The following is a 14,964-nucleotide window of genomic DNA, read 5'->3' on the forward strand; positions in this document are numbered from 1 at the left end:
GTAAGCAGACAGATATGGAGTTCGTACTCAATGTTTAACAAGATAGAGAATATCTCTATGTGCCAAATATGCAGAGGCTTCAAACACAGTGTTCTCCAAATGTGGGATTTGCTTATCATGTATCTGCAATACAAATAGGATAAAGCAATGTTGGGGGACATCTTTGTGGTCAGTTTAACATTAGGTTCTCTCTTCACTCATGGAGTGACTCATACCAAGCCTAACTGTGTTACATAGGAAATCTTTGTACTAATCTGAGTGAACTAAACGTTTACTTCGTGAGATCACTTAGTCTGGTTTGTGGTGTATGACAGGCCATTGTGTTCCACTTGGTATTAGTGTCAAGCATAAATATTTGTTTAGGTCAGATATTTCTCTTCTAGAACATCAGCACATAGGCTGCAGAAACAAAAGATCACTGTTCATCGGTGCCATAATGTCCTCACTAGTTAAGTGAGATCTCTTAGGGTGGTCCAAGCAGGTGAACTACTCACCATGCTGAAAAAGTTGAAGATTTTGCAGGTGACTTGTCCAGTAGCACAAGAAATGTATTTCCGGTCCCAGATGGCAAAAATCAATATATGTCCCTATACAAGTGAATATGATGCACTACCTGAGCTCCTGAGGGGATTCTTAGTGTTACTTTCCAAGTCAGTGCAAATCTCCAAGCGTCCTGACCCCTGCATCAGCCAGTCGCTTTCTGCTGCTTCTGAGGAAGGTTAAAAAAACTAAAACCAACCAGTCCTGAAACAGAAAAGACTCTTCTTTATGTAAAAAAAATAAAATAAAATAGAAATCTCTCTACTATAATACAATAAGTTTGAAAGCCTGAAGCTTAAAATGTCCTTACAAGGTCTTTCATTGTGTTTCAGTGAAAAACTACACTATTATGAACATAAGATATCTTTCTCTTTGACCTGTGGTGAAAGCTTAAATAAATTTACTTAAATATTTGACACCATATTTAGCTCAATGTGCTCTACTGCTCATTTCTTAGAAAGGAGCCTATACTAACTATATAGCCAGATGTTAATATGAGCTGTACCTATATAATCCGATTCAGTGTGGCTTTAATGGACATTAACTTGGAATAGGAAATTTAGTTCTCTTGCCTATGATCAATTCAGACATATTCATACTTAAAAATAGTTTTCCATTTAGAATTGAAATAAGCTGTTTGTATAGTTTTAGTACTGTAACCTCTAAGAATGTGCTTTTTTAATTGCAATATGTAATAGTAAATATTTCCATAAGATATGGCTGTGCTATGAAGCATTTCTTTTATGATTGTTTATAGTTAACATTACCAATGCAGTTTAAAAATACATTTAGTTTGTCACTCTTACAGAAGGAAATGTGTTATTTTTAATTAGTTTATGTGTAAATAAATATAAATAGCTTTGTTCACACTGATGGTCTCCTAACAGGCCCAAGAGCAATGTACTCTCTCTTGCCATCAACCTTCATATGCACTCATGTCTTCTAAGCATCCTAAAGTGTTTATGTCATTTTGTTTGAACTTTGGCAAATCATCATACTTTTATGTTTCGTACTAGCTTCTGTTTTCCAGATGAGACACAAATTCCTAGAAACTTACATGCAGAAAAATCCCTGTGTATTTTAATACTATAGGAACATTTCTTGCATTGAGTAATATTTTTAGGTAAAGGTAATTTGATAGAATAAGGCAGCAAAGGATTTATTTACATAGAAGATTATTCACAGCTAGATATTGTGGACGTGCATATCCCATAATTTTGTGCATCTGTGATCTTTCTAGCTTTTCTTCATTTGTATCTTTTCTCTTTACCTCACACTGTGGTGTAAATTTTTAAGCATCTATTTTCCATTAATGTAAGTATCAAATTTAATTCTTCAGAAATTAATATCAAAGAACAATGTATTAAATTTATCTATATTTTGAATTCTTTTTAATTCTGATTTTCTACGCTTTCAGCAAATAGTCTCTGCTGTTTGTGCTTTCCCCCCCTCACCTATCAGACTTTATTCTTCTCCAGTAAATTCTCTCTCCTGTCTTTTCGCTGCTGCTGCTTCTTGCATCCTCTCCCTCTGAAAAAGAGAAATGTGCTCTTTTCTTCTACTCATGTATTACTTTCTCACTGTCTCTTGCTCTTTCTTTTTTGTTACCCACAACTGTCTGTTGTTGGGTTTTTTTAAACTCTCCATCTACAGCTTCTTTCCCCCCAGCACTCACTGCTCTCACGAACAACTTTAATTAAATTAGAAATGCCTTTTTATTGCACTATAAATTCAATTTTGTGAAACTCAGTAGAAGCTTTCATATGTAAGGTTAAAAAAAAGGGGGTTTTCTGTCCCACAGAGTTTTCTATCCATTTCTTCTTTTTTTTCCTCATTGATACCATTTTTCTTCTTTCTCAACCTGTCTTTAGCATTCCAAACTCAAAAATTCCCTTCTGTGGTTGCATTTAATTAAAGACACAGTCTGATAATTAAATATTCTAAAATATGTACAATATTCAGTGGATTTGCATTAAGCTTTTTTTTGAAATATAGTTTTCAGTACTAGTGTCCTAGTCAATGTGGGAAACATACTTTAGAAATTTTTTAAAAAGCATTAAAGCAATTTTTCACAGAGCCCCAAGCTCCTCATATTTAGGAGATTGTGTCGTCTACCCAGAAGAGTAGATTATTATTGCCATTCATTGGCGTGAAACTGTAGCAGTATCTGTACATACTCCAAAAATTCATCATCATTATGGGATGTTGTCTTTAATGACTGCTCTAAATTCCATTTTTTTACAACTATTTTGTTAACTTGGTTGTGGAGACAGGTGGATATTTACACAAAAATTTCGTTGTGCTCTTGGGGAAACCAGCCATACCAGGAATACTCACTTTAGCTGAAATTGAGATAAATAATTTGAGGGTGACTTACTTAAGTTTTGAAACAGTTAACGCTCTCTTAGGAGGAGATGAGGGGTAGATAAATGGTGAACAACTGGGAAGCTGGCTCTGAAGCACGTGCTCATGAATTTGGACACCGACTAATCTGTTTTGGCTGTTGCTGGCACCACAAATAACAGCATAATGCAAAACCTTCCTTTTTCGTCCCACTGTCGTTTTAACTTCCCACCGAGGGCAAGCAGCGGCCACGGGCTGAGCCCTCAACCACAGAAGTGGTAGCAGCAGCTTGGCTGGGGTTTCTCACACAGTCAAGTGCCCCTGCGGCTCTTCTGGCTCTTGTGCTGATCGATGCATGGCAGAGCACGACTTTGGGAGGGTTTTTTTCCCCCTTTGCCAGCTTGGAGTCCATCTGTGACATCAGATGAAGCATATGACTGGTGAAAGGGTGTCAGCTGCAGCTGTGTTGCTTGTGTGTGCCCAGGAGCAAAACTAGACACCTGTAACTGTTTTATGTTGTACCATTTTCCTTGTTTGCCTTGGCAGAGTTACTAGACTGAGAAAATCACCTGAAGAGAATTGCTAATATGGAGATTCAGGGTTATCTTATGCTGTTTTTCTATTAAGTTCTCACACTATGACGTGCTGTCAGATTTGAGGGGTTTTTTTCTTCCTTTCAATTGTTTATAAAGTTGATGAGCTGTATATGTGACTTCCTCAAAATGTTCTCATATTTAAATTACTTTTGTTGGTTCCCTTAGAAACGCAGTCCTTTGCCTTGTCTTGGAGAGAAGTCACGCTCCTCAGCACTCAAACTTAGTGATATCAAGTAAAGTTTGCCTACTGTCTCATCATCTTCAAAAGTTATTCTGTCACTTCATGTCCTTTAGAGTATCTGTCTTTTTTTTCTTAACTGATGACCCAATGACCTAAATTTAGCCTCAATTTTTTAAATATATATATTTTTTAAAGGCATCAATGAAATGGAATTTATCCTCTACTTGCTCCTCTCAGATGCCTCAATCGTGTTTTGCTTAGGTTGTAGATGTGTGGTAAATCACTCGGTTACTGAAGTGTTCTCTGTATGCTCTCAGTTTTGTTCCTGAAACACCACAATGGTTTGTTGTTGAGGTGTGTATCTAAAGGATAATACCACCCTGTTCCTTGCATCTGCTTGGGCTTCAAGACAAGGTGGAAAGTCTGTGTGACTGAAGAGTGTGTTGTGATGCTCTTGGACACCAAGAGCTGAAGATGTAATTTGAAATAAGTAAAAAATATGCAGAGAACCTATATATAAATCTATAGTACTGCACATTTCATTGTGGATATATGAAATTTCTTGTGTTAGTATATATGCTAATATAATTTTGTGTGTGTGAGTGCTACAGATGTGGGGTTTAATTATTTCAAACAATGCTGCCACCACCTGCCCTGTGGTATCTTCATCTTTGTGTCTGAAGAACTAAAGGTAAGTAGCTTCAACCACATCATCTTCTCCTCCTCCAAGCCACTGTTGCAGTATATCATGCTCCAGGCTGCAAAGCCATCTCCTTAATGGTCCTGTTCTTTCTTTCATGAGCTGTTCTGGCACCAAATCCCTTTTGAGCATTGCTATCTCTCTTGGCTCTGTCCCGTATAGCATCTATGTTCCCTGAACAGCTCTCCTCTTCCATTCAGCCTGTTTTGTTTTGTTTTATCCTCTGATCAGTGTAGGTGTAGGACAGAGACTCCCTACTGTCCATGTCCTTTCTGGATGCTTGGATGATGCAACAACTTGCGCTCCCAATGGCTGCCCGCTGGGAAGCCACAGCTCCATCAGAAGCTGGGAACTTGTAAGGAGCCTCATGTGTCTGTTGTGTTGTTGGACCCACACTGAGAAATGACGTACCCAATATGGGGAACTTTAATATAGCCTTCTGTGTGGCTGTTGCTTCAGCTGGAAGAGATGATGTGGAAAGGACCTTGTGAAAAATCTCTCCTATCCTGTGTTGCAAGAAGATTCAGGTATATTCTCAAGTTTCTGTAAAAGGTAGTTTTAGACTTCCAGTGTAACCAAATGATTTATCTTCTGGTTTTCCTCTCAAAGCCTATGTTTCATTCTGAACCATGCTAAATTTCACATGCTCTATGTGGAAAGGTTTTTGTGGTTCTATGTAGAGAAAAATGAATTATTTTCATTATTTCCAAGACCTTTTTCGTACCTGCTATGTCCTTGTGCCTGCTCCATAAAAGTAATAAGTTTTATCAATCCTGTCCTGATATAAAGCCAGCCTTCATATGTTTCAGGCTCTTCTAACTATATTAAGACTAGCTATCAAATAACAAGAAGCATATTAAAGCCCTGTCCTGAGGCTCAGACAGTCCTTGCTGCTTACCTAGGAACTATAGCAGTTCCTTGTTTTTTTCAGGTATTGCTGTTTAGAGTTAGATTGTTGCATTAATTTCCTTTACCTGTTGATGCAGAGTTGTTAGTCTGCTCTCCTCACTCTTTAAATAGCTCTTTTCTATCTTGAAGGTCAACATAGAATAGCTTTTAATCACATAGATGAGAATCTGTGTGGACAATTGCTTAGGGAATAAATTTTATTTATGCTGAAATATGTATATACCTTCAAAGTAAATTTGTGTATAGTTTCAATGATCCTCATTCTGACATCACCACCACCACCCCGCCATCCCAATTAGCTGAAGAAATATAGATTCAAAACTCTGAAGTCTAAGCTAAAAAAATTAAAAAAGCAAGCCCAACCATCCAACGCTGCTGAAGTGCACTTAGGGCTCTGCTACCCTTATAAAGCAATAAGGAGGGTAAACACCTAAAAGAACACTTATTCCAAGAAAATCTGGTTGCAGGCATATAGCAAATATGCAGCTTACACAGATCTGTGTGGGCAAAACATTTTCAAGATCTATTCTCCTACAATTTTTTATCACATTCCTTAAGAACAGGAGACAGTCTGAGAAATTAAGGGAAAATACATTGACCATAGCTGGTGAGTGGTGACTGGAATTAATCAGAGTCTTGGTATGGTGAAATTCATACATTTTCCTTATGGTCCTATTTGCTTCTCAAATAACCTCCTATATTTTTTGGTTTTAGCAGTGATGTCAGTATCTTGGACAAAGTTCAGCAAAGGAACTATATTCATTTTAAATTTTCCCAGTAGTTCCTTACATCATACTGTGGCTCCAAAATAACTAAATATTGTCATCATGTTTGGTTTGTGCTTTTGATTTCAATTCCCAAGTTGTGTAACTCTTTCAAAATCATTCAAGCCTGATTCAAACTCCTAGAGGAACTGTAATACTAAAAATGGGAAGAGGGACTGGTCAGTGTTTGCGTAAATAAAAAGGCCGTTTGCCTCTCTGCCGGTACTTGGAAGGATGCTTGTGTAAGTTACTGAAGCTGAGGAGTAAGATCAGTAGCAAATGATGATCTTCAGTGGTCTGGTTTCTGTTGGAAAGGGGCATCTAAGAGAAGTTCGTTTATGTATGTTTGACATAGGTTGGCAGACAGTTGGCTTCAAAGATCTTCAAGCAAATGTTGAATGAATGCATATAAGGATTTCTTTAACAGAAGATTGGGTTTGCGTGGCAAGGTTTTTGGTAGTGGGGAGCCTACAGGGGTGGCTTCTGTGAGAAGCTGCTAGAATCTCCTTCCCCTGTGTCTGACAGAGCCCATGCCAGCCGGCTCCAAGATGGACCCGCCACTGGCCGAGGCCGAGCCCATCAGTGATGGTGGTAGCGCCTCTGTGGTAACGTATTTAAGAAGAGGAAAAAAACCCAAACCTGCGTAACTGCAGCCGGAGAGAGTAGTGAGAATATGTGAGAGAACCAGCCCTGCAGACACCAAGGTCAGTGAAGAAGGAGGGGGAGGAGGTGCTCCAGGCACTGGAGCAGAGGTTCCCCTGCAGCCCGTGGTGCAGCCCATGGTGAGGCAGCTGTGCCCTGCACCCAGGGAGGTTAACGGTGGAGCAGATGCCCACCTGCAACCTGGGGGACTCCACACCAGAGCAAGTGGGTGACCAAAGGAGGCTGTGACCCTGTGGGAAGCCCACACTGGGGCAGGCTCCTGCAGGACCTGTGGCCCCTGGAGAGAGGAGCCCATGCTGGAGCAGGTTTTCTGGCAGGACTTGTGCCCACACCGGAGCAGTCTGTTCCTGAAGGACTGCACCCCGTGGGAGGGACCCACACTGAAGCAATTCATGAGGAGCTGCAGCTGTGGGAAGGACTCTGCTGGGGCAGGGGAAGAGTGTGAGGAGTCCTCCCCCTGAGGAAGAAGGAGCGGCAGAGACAACATGTGATGAACTGACTGTAACCCCCATTCCCCATCCCCCTGTGGCATTGAAGGGGAGGAGGTAGAGAAATGGGGAGCAAAGCTGAGTCTGGGAAGATGGGAGGGGCGAGGGGAAGGTGTTTTAAGATTTAGTTCTTATTTCTCATTATCCTACTCTGATTTGATTGGTAATAAATTAAACTAATTTCCCCAAATCGAGTCTGTTTTGCCCATGACAGTAATTAGTGAGTGATCTCTCTCTGTCCTTATCTTGACCCATGAGCCTTTCATTATATTTTCTCTCCCCTGTCCAGCTGGGGAGGGGGTGATAGAGGGGCTTTGGTGGGCATCTGGCATCCAGTCAGGGTCAACACACCACACAGATGCAGGAAAATGAAATGGCAAATGCCTTTGGGGTTCCCTGTCATTTAGAAAGTAAAGATTTAAGCTTGACTGTAAGAGGGCATTGAAACAGTCATAAAGGAGCATAAGTCTGGCATGAATGTATTTAATCAGATGTAGAGTCAAGGTAATGGTGAATAATGACTAAATGCATTTGTAAACAGGTGCAAAACTTTTTTTTTTCCCTGTCTGGAGAGCTGCCACTGTTACATGATAGCTTAATATTTCAGCTAGAACTACAGCTGGAAAGGCAATGATATTGAATGATTTTCATTATCCATTCTGTGCTGGTGAAATTAACATAGCTGTGTAAAATAATACTCAAATAAACTCATCAAATAGACTTTGCAAAAAGCTTTACAAAAAGGGATTTTTTTTTTTTTTTTTTTTTTTTTTTTGTAAATGACTGTACATTTGTGGAAACCTTCGAAAGAGCTCTGGGCTGTTGATTGAGTTTTCAGATAACTTTTTTAAACCTGTATCACTTAAAGTCCTGAGCTACAGCTATAAAAGGCCTTGCCCCTCAACTTGTCACTACTGCTGCTCTCTGATGTGGCAAGTGGCCTTTGAAAATGGACCACTCACCGGAACAGTCCGGTATCAGCTCATGACTGTTTCCTAGTATTACTGTTATAGCACTAAGGCTCTGTTGTAGATGCTGCATAAACTTGCAGCGGAACTGCAATCCCTAATCTAGGACAATTAGTGACAGTTGCTAGACTAATACTAATTAGAAAATTAGCACTAATTTGTTTTCAAACAGTGTTTCTTGGCTTCTCTAGGTTCATGCTACAGGTGCTTGGAAACATCTTCAGTTTTGATGCGATCATAACATTGACTTAGCTTCTTGCTGTCGCTGCCTTATATTCAGAGCATCTATTTTTGTGCATCTAACATCCATCTGTCTTATAAAAACCTGCACAGCAAAAATTGTAATATTCCTGAGGCTACAAGGAGAGCAAGAAAGCAAAAGCATCACTAGCTAACTGAGGAATATTGGTTTTATTAAACAAACTTGAACAGGACCACTTGGTTTAAAAGTCTAATTAGAGGTTCTTAATAATAAATATTTCTTCTAGCCTCAGACTTTTGGACTTGGTTAATATATTAATGTGCCAGTACTAAATATATAATGTGGCTAAGCTTTTAACCAATGTTTTTAGCTTCCCAGCTGTTCATAAATGTTTGGTTCAACACGTAACAGTGTGAACATATCAAATGTAAACATAGTCTTTTTAATGCCATATATTATGTTGCCTTGTTTCTGAGCTGTATTTCAGTTTGAATAGTATAATGTCAATACTGAGAAAGCAGGATGCCAAAGTGGACAGTACTGAACAATTATCCAGGTATTTAGAAAACTCTAGTTAATTTTGTAAAGACAAGTTTGTCCAAATATGTTAATAATAGATATAATTTATTACCTTGGAAAATCCATTCTGTATTTTGAATTGGATTACTGCTGGATTCAGAGGGATGAAAACCACTGCTGAAGTGCATCGGATTATTCATGGCCCATAGGGAAGCAGCGCACTACAGAGAAGCAGGTGTCCCTTTTCACTAGGAAGGCTTTCCATTACAGGAACAAGATTCAGAGTAACACATGGATGCCTGCAGGATCTTAGAAATCTCTGCTTCCTGCTACTCTGCATCCTTTTTCAACAACCCTTTGGCAAGATGAGGCAAAATCATACTTACATGAGTTTTGTACTTATATAGCAAAACTGCGATCTCTTTCAAGTAATTCTATTTTGGGAGACTGCAGCTTTTTGGTGATAATTTAAATATTTTTTTTCCTGTCACTTCTTCATTAATGCACAGGATGTAGTGATAAAACCATGAAAACTTCTTCTAAGTTAACCATATTTAAATAATTTCTGTACCTATCCAGTCCATGAACCCTGGGAGGTGTCACAGTGGTGGTGGCCTTGTGGGGGAAGCTGTAGGAGTCTCTCAATTTCCCAACCCTATGCTGCCCAGAACAGAGGAGTTCCCTGGGTCATGGCTCTCCCAGAGCAACCATGGTAGACAGTATACGAAGAAAAGCTAAAAGTAGCAGATCACTGTTGAAAGTCCATTGGAGCTCAGCATAAAACAAATTGTGGGTGTCTTTCCAGAAAGGCAAGACTTACCAAAAACTTCATTAAAGTCCCAGAGGAAGGCTAAGAAGCTGGCAACTGTACAAAAAGGACCTGTGTTGTGTGGCTGCTCTTTGTGTAGGTCATGGGGATGACGATGTGTTATCCATCCTTGTCCCATCAAGGAATGATTCGTATTTTCTAGGTATTTTCCCCTTTCTTCTGTACGTTTGACAGGAGTAATTCTTCCAGAATTAAAGCGCATTTTGTCCTAAAAACAAGTGTCCACCTGCAGAGGTTATTCTGGAATAGCTCTTCAGTAATGCTTTATTCTGAAGGAGAGTTTGCAGTTTGTGTTCGTGATGAGTAGCACTACGTCTCTGCTATTACTAGGCCACTTGTGACAGTGTTCTTGAAGCAATGAGGGGTTTTTTATCACCTGATAGTTTTTTAGCGCTAGGGATGGAAACTGAATTTCCAGTTGAATATAGGATAGTGATCACTTGCTGACAAACAGCTTCAGAAAAATGGACAGATTGTAAAATGTTTGGCACTCTATGCTATAAGATTAGGTGTCGACAGCATTCCTTTGAGGTGATGTAAAGTCTCAGAGAAAACACCCTGGCAGGTTTTTATCTAAATTGCAAAGGAGCATTCAGAGACAATGAAAATCTTGGGGGAATCTTTGCACTGGTATGCTCAGAGTAGATGTATTGCTTCAAGGTGAAGTATTGGGCTTGTCCCAGTCGTGACTTAGTTCAGGTTACTTGATTTGAAATTGGACTTCCACAGACAGGGTCCCCATTGCACAGTGATGCATTGTCCCTACAGGATAGGTACGCTATTGCAAACTATATTGATGTGGAAGGAGGAGGAAAAAAAAAAAAAAAAAAGTTTTAGAAAGGGTATTGCAGTTTCCTACTTTTCTTGGAGCCAATTCACCTTCTGGAATAGTACTTTCAAGAGCAAACATTGTATTTCCATTATTGGTGTATCCTCACTGAAATGCTTAAGATATTCTAAGTTTCTCATTCAGTTCTATGGTAGGGAATTTCTTTTTTCTCAAATGCATCCAGTGGCGTAGGATCCTTCTGCTATAGTGGTGTGTACGTTCTGTAGGGAACCTAAGTTAGTCAAGGAGTATAGAGCTAGTCAAAGCTAGTGAATCTTAAATATGCTGTAGAGAGCACATTGAAAGTTGGAAGACTTGTTTATTTCTTAGAGTTTTCATCATTTTGTGGTATTATGTTTTTAGTAGCAATATTTTAATTCTTTTTTTGTCGCCTGTCCTCCACTGTCTTGAAGATAAGAAAGCTTACTGGTAGTTGGGTCTTGCTGATGCTGCATAATGATTCTCAAATCTGTTCAAAGTAACTTTTCTCAACCTTCCTTCATATTGCTTCTTCATTTTAGCATGTAACAACAGGAATGGGAATGTTCTGGGATGTAGTTAATTAGGATAAAATCTTCTGTATACACGAATACTTTCTTTAGTATTCGGAGCAATTACTGACCTGCCTGTTGCTGGGCAAGAGGCGATGCAGTTATCCTGGGAAACCTATCGAGTGCATCACCAGAAACTGCAGGAAGGTGAGAGGCTGTTTGTGTCCCTACAGAGTGTCTCAGTTACCCAAAAAGATCAAGTCTGGAGCATGTATTAGCTTTTAATCTACCTTTCTCTATCCTATGGTCACGATAGTTTCAAATGTTTATATGATTTAGTCTTGAATGTAGACTTTTGCCTAGTTTTGTTTTAAAAGCTATCTGGGAATCAAAGTGTGAATTAGAGGAATGCAAAGGATGCTGCTTTTAATTTCTTAACACTACTGATGGGGTTAAGAACAGCTCACATAGCCAGAGGTACATTTCCAGACCTTAGCATTTCTTGCAGGGTGTCCTCACAAGAGGAATGGAAAATCTTCAGTAAGACCATTTCAGTGACTGTGCTGTTGCTGTAAGATTGTCATAATTTCATTGTGAAATCTTCAGTTGGAAAGAGCAGCTCTTTTACACTTTTTCATTAAGGTCATTTTCATTAGTGCCATCTCACAATGACAATACATATCTGTATCTACATGACACATTTAGAAAAGATGGACTTTCTAAATAAGTAATTTACAAATATTCTATATATTAATCAAAATCTAGGTATCTAGTGGTTTTAGTTTTCAACAGGAAAATTATTAGATTAATTGCTGGTAAAGAGAATAATATTGTTAAGTCATCTGTGAATTATTTGAAATTACATCTCTGTTTCTTTGTACAGTACTTCACGTGGCTCTACTATCACTAGTATAAATCATGAAGTCTGCTTTTAGCATGTGGCAATAGCCTGGAGTTTTTGAACAGTGGCACAGAAGACAACAGGGTATCCCTTTGGTCACAGTGCATGTGTAACCCATTTTGTGGCAATGGGAGTTCATGCTCACGGTGATCTGAGAAATATATGCTTGAAATATGCAACTAATTATGTTTATGATTAAGGAGTAATCATTCTACTGTATGTTATACAGTTTAGTGCAAATGTGAGTTGTGACAAATACACATTATCATAATTTTCTTAGAATACTTATTTTAACTGTAAGATGTCTTTCTAATTTTTTTATTTGTGTAACATTATTCAGGGTAATGGGAATACGAGTTCATTACTCTTTCATTTTTAGAGCAAGCCCGGCACTGATGAGTGAGGCTGTGCTTTAGCTGAGAAAAATCTGTAGTTCTCGAGGGGTGCTTAGTCAACAATCTCAGAGTAGGGTCACTTAGTACATTGAACAACCCAAGAGTAAAACTGACAGAATTTTGCACTCTAAGAATAATTTAATATAAATTATAGCCTTCTCTAGACTAAACTCTTAAGCAGGAGTGAGACTGTGGAATAATGCTGAAGCTGAAGATTCATTCTAAAGCCACTTCCCCACCCAGAGGTTTATGCGCAGTTAGACTTCCCTTTAATCCCAAGTACGTGAAATACAAAAAAGCATTAAAAATATCCAGCTAGAAATTTCAACAGCTGAATTCCACTATTTTACTGACAGCGAGTAAGTGAAGCTTCATTTTTTTGTTAACAGGTTTACCCAAAGTCAAAGGAAAGCTGGGTAAGAACAGGTATACAAAGCACTCAAATGAGAAATCTAGACTCCTAGTTTCTGAATAACAGGTCAAATAAATGTTTATGTGTTTCCATCCAATTGCCCGTGTAGCTTTCTTGATATTCCCAACTAAATTCCTGGGATGAAATACATTTATTCATCGTAATCTCTGTAGTGCACTAAAGCAAGCCGCAGTAACGGCAATATTCTCTTACATTCTTTCCATGTGTATAGAATAAAGATTACTTGAGTATTTTAGCACAGCTGAAATCTGGAAGTGAAGACTTTTATCTCACTTATGAAATAATGGTCATGAAATTCAGATTCCACTCTATGATTTTGTCACTGAGTCCAAGGGGGTTTTATTCATTGTTTTACTGTTTGCTTAAATATGACCATCTGGACAGAAAAAGAATATGTGACTTTTTTTTATAATATTGCCAATAACTCTTCCAGTTATTCATACTGGCCAACCATTATTGGAAAAGATAAAATATTTTTTAAAAGCCTAAAAAATCATTAAGGAACATAATGAGACTTTAAAAATTTCACTGGAAGAATTTCAAAACTTTTTTTTTACCAAAAAAAATTTCAGACAGTAAAGAATGTTTTGCAGCCCACACAGCTCATAGAGTGGGGGGCTTGTTGGAAGTCTCATGACCTGGACCACCAATGGATAGTGAGAGAACACTTAAAAATTAACTGGACAAAGAATTAAAGTATTATTCCTCCTACCTGGTGAATGAGTCTGTACCGTTATCTCCTCGACCCACGTATTATATATTTACTTACTCTGTGTTAGGTAGTAGTGCTTTAGCAGAATTATCTCATGGCTTGAGAGCGCATTCATCCAGGAGAAAAGAAAGACATATTTTAGAAGGCTTCCCATATTTTTAAAAAAAACCCAAACACACAAAACAACCAACCACAAAAAACCCCCGAAAACAAACCCCCAACATAAAAAAACAACCAAACCACAAAAAAAGGAAACAAAACGAAACCAAAAATACCCACCAACAGCAGTACAACACAGTTAGGTAAAAGGGAAGGAGAACCAAAGGTATTTTGTGTTTTGCAGTTGTACCTTTGTAGCACAGGTTTGGTGTTAGGGATAACAAGACTTAGCCAGTTGTGGATCCTGACACAGAAATGTAGATGCTTGTGAGTGGTACCTATGTGTTAGACTTAACTATCTAAAATGTCTATTTTGGATTTCCCTGTTGTCAGCTTGTCAAGGTTTGAGTTGAAAAGGGGATTTTCAGGGATGTCTTTTGGAAAATATTAATCCACTGTATCCCTTTTCTGTAATTTACAGTAGAGAGAGAATATTTATGCCAGGAGACTTTCAAAGATGCTGATCCAAGAATATGTCACCTTCTCAAGTCCCAAGGGAAAAGTTACCAAGTTACTTATTCTCCAAAAGATGATCCTATTTGAGATACTATTTGCCTGATTTTAGAGAAACAATAATTTTAGGTGTAAGATGGAGATTGGTTATCTCATGGATTTATTATACTTTTTTTCACATGACCTTCTGGATATTAACTGTAGGATATTTGAAAGCTTACATTTATTGTAGATTGTAAAATGCATTACTCTGTAGAGTAGTTTAAAGCCAGATGCCTCAGCACAGTAGGAGGACCAGTGGAACAGAAGCTTCTCAGATCCAGTAAACATTTATTTGTCATAATTTCAGTAATAATCAAAAGCATTGGCAGTTCAAGGTGCCTGACTCTTATTTCCATGTCAATGCCACACAACCTTGATTTTTGTGAAAGTTTCACAAGCTTTTAGGAAAGCAAGGGTTGATGAAGTTGTGCTTTGCTTTGGGTTTTGGTGTGGGGTTGAGGTTTTTTTCCTTTTGTTATGATAAGTATTCGGCTTCCACAGAAGAAAATTTGGCCTCAGCTACAAGTGCCTACATATCTTCAGTAACTCTGGAAACGTTTACTGAAATTCTGTTAAGTGTATCTAATTTTACTATGGTTACAGGCAAGAGGTGTTTTCACGGAATGACAATAGTCTGATTTGTTTTTATGTTATCATCCATCACATCATACTTGCATGGATGGATGGAAACTGCTCTAGACATGAAAACTTCATGCTTTGGCTCAAGAAAGGGACAGAAGGTCATTCTTGAAGTGATTCCCCTTGAGCTTATCTGTTTCTATTTCAATTTTTCCATTTCATGCTTGTTTCAATTTGCTTAGCACTTCTGAACAGGTGAAGCACATGG

The sequence above is a fragment of the Strix uralensis genome, chromosome 6 (assembly GCF_047716275.1).
Source record: "Strix uralensis isolate ZFMK-TIS-50842 chromosome 6, bStrUra1, whole genome shotgun sequence".
NCBI lineage: Eukaryota > Metazoa > Chordata > Aves > Strigiformes > Strigidae > Strix > Strix uralensis.